Genomic DNA, 3,207 nt, shown 5'->3' on the forward strand with positions numbered 1-3,207 from the left:
GAGTATTTTAAGTAACACGGCATTAAACTATTTTCAGACATTAACACCTTTGCAAAAATAATTTGGCTGGACAGCAACTTAATAAGATGTGGCAATGAAATGCTCGTGAGCTTCCAGAAGGAACACTGAAGACCCCAAAGCCCAAGCCTCCACCTGCCTCTTCAGGAAGGAGGGAGGAAATGGCAATGGGAAGGAAGGATGGTTCCAAGTTACCAAGAACAGATTCTGACAGGGATCTCAGTCGGTGCCACAGCCAGATGAAGGAAAGGGAACCAAAAGATGTTTCTATCTGTGGTGTAGTGGGGTTTCTCAAGGAGAAGAAGAAAGCAGCAAAAGAGATATTGAGGGTGAAATATGTACAACCTTTCAGGAGGATAATCTGGCCTTATGTATTGAAAGTCTTTTAAAACTCCCCACTCTTTGAATACCAATATTATTTCTGGAATTAAAATTTAAAGACACAGTTGCCTAAATGTGCAAGGGTATATGTCCTAGTCTGTTCAGGCTGCTATAACAAACTACCATAGACTTGGTGGTTAAACAACAAACATTTCTTTCTCACAGTTCTGCAGGCTTGGAAGTCCAATATCAAGGCACCTACAGATTCGGTATCTGGTGAGAGCCTGCCTCCTAGTTCATGGACATCCGTATTCTCACTGTGTCCTCACATGACAGAAAGGGCCTGAGAGCTCTCTGGGTCTCTTTTATAAGAGCACCAATCTCATTCATGAGGGCTCCACTCTCGTGACCTAATAACCTCTGGCAGGCCCCACCTCCAAATACCATCACATTGGGGATTAGGTTTTCAATATATGAATTCTGGGGGGCACAAACATCTAGTCTATAGTAGTATATGTATGAGGAAGTTCGTCCCAGTCATTTCATAAGAGCTAAAAACAATAAACAACATAATTGGTAAAAAAGGGAGATGGGTAAAATAAATAGAATGGTCTGTGGCCATTGAAGATGATCCTATCAATTTGTATTCTGGATATGGGAATATATCAACAATGAAAAAAATAGTTACAAAGTAATATGTATAATGTTATCATATTTTTAGAAAATATAGATGTATGTGAAATAGTAAAATTCTAAAAGAATATGTTCCCAAAACTTAATAGTTTATCTCCAGGTGGTTGAATTTTAGGTGACAATCTTCATTTAAAATACTTTTTCTTGTTTTTTTCTCCTATTTTTCATTTTTCTATAATAAAAAGGTAACACTTAGACATCCACAAGAAATACATACAGATTGACAGTGATAAGAAAATTGAGGTGTAATATAAGCCAGGAACTGCCTAAGGCTAGCATGTACAAGGGCTCTCTATACTTACTGCCTTACCAGCAGTAAAACCAAACTTTATTAAGAGCCCTACTAATTGCTAAGTACTGAGATAGACACAGACTTTGCATTCTATGTGTTTGAAATCTAATAGGACAGAGAACAAGATTCAGAAGATGTGAGGTTTTTGTCAAATTCTAGCACCCATCTTGGGCAATCACTTAACATTTCTGGCCCTTCAATTCCTGAATTATAAACTAGGAAATTAAAGATATTTGAGTTACTTTTTCAGGATAGAATTTGTGAGTGCTCCAACAGAATGCTTCTTAAAATTTAATTTTAACCTGGAGCTAATGGTAAAATGCAGATTTGATTCAATGGGTCTAGGAAGACACCCTAAACTTCTGCCTTTCTAACATGCTCCAGGCCTGCTAGTCCTATGCTTACACTTTCAAGTTGCAAAATTCGAATATACATGATATCATTGAATTTTCCCCAAGGATCCTTTAAGATAGCCATCCTTGGTCCTATTTCACTGATAATGGAGTGACCTGTGTAGGATCAAACTGAGAGAAAATGGCAAAGCAAGGAACCCCAGTTGAAGTCTTTTTATTCCAAATCTCCAAGATGTTAAGGTCCCATTCAGTTCTAAAATACTATAATTAGAAATGGCTGCCACACTCATATAAAGTGAACCACACCAGGAACAGTATTGGTAAAGGTAAGCTGCTAATATAGTTCAGAAGAATGAGAGATCACTTTACATGGGAATCAATTAAGAAGTCATAGAAGGGGGGCTTCCCAGGTGGCGCAGTGGTTGAGAGTCCGCCTGCCGATGCAGGGGACACGGGTTCGTGCCCCGGTCCAGGAGGATCCCACATGCCGCAGAGCGGCTGGGCCCGTGAGCCATGGCCGCTGAGCCTGCGCGTCTGGAGCCTGTGCTCCGCAACGGGAGAGGCCACAACAGTGAGAGGCCTGCATATCCCTGGCGGTCCAGTGGTTCGGACTCCGAGCTTCCACTGCAGGGGGCATGGATTTGAGCCCTAGTTGGGGAAATAAGATCCTGCATGCCGCGTGGAGCAGTTAAAAAAAAAAAAAAAAAGAAGTCATAGAAGGGAACTTCCCTGGCACTCCAGTTGTTAAGACTCAGTGCTTCCACTGCAGGGGGCATGGGTTCGATCCCTGGTCAGGGAACTAGGATCCTACATGCGTGTGGCATGGGCAAGAAAAAAAAAGTCATAGAGGAAATTTGACATCAGCCTTGAAAGATGGCTAGAATGAAGGCAAGCAAAGATGGAGAGAGTATATAGAGCAGTTAGGTATAATATGGCATGATCAGAGCACATGGCAGTTCAGAGGAAGCTTGTAGAGAGGGGCCCAGGACAGCAGAACAGGCCTCAGGAACTAACCCAGGTATTTATTACAAAAGTCAGATAACCCTAAGGTGTTCAGTCTTAGAGGCTAGAAGAATACAGCAAACTAAAATTTTCAGTATAGCATTGGAAGCCCTTTTTTTGTTTCTTTGTTTGTTTGTTTGTTACTTTTTGCTACTTAAATCCTGACACCAGTGAGACTAAGGCTCCGGATGCGCAGGCTCAGTGGCCATGGCTCACGGGCCCATGTGGGACCTTCCCAGACCGGGGCACAAACACGTGTCCCCTGCATCGGCAGGCAGACTCTCAACCACTGTGCCACCAGGGAAGCCCTGGAAGCCCTTTTTTAAAAAAAATTTTACAGTTCATTTAATGGCAAATGGTAATCAACCAATTAGCAATGGTTATCTTCAAAAGTTATTACACTAGCTGTGCTGTCATTTCTCAAGGTTGGTCACATACCTAAAGTCACACACACTTTCCACATAAGATGCATCATACAAAGTAGACTTGGTTTATCATCAGTATTTATAAAACCAGGCCTAGGGAAAG

Source organism: Lipotes vexillifer, unplaced genomic scaffold, assembly GCF_000442215.2.
Source record: "Lipotes vexillifer unplaced genomic scaffold, Lipotes_vexillifer_v1.1 scaffold1324, whole genome shotgun sequence".
NCBI lineage: Eukaryota > Metazoa > Chordata > Mammalia > Artiodactyla > Lipotidae > Lipotes > Lipotes vexillifer.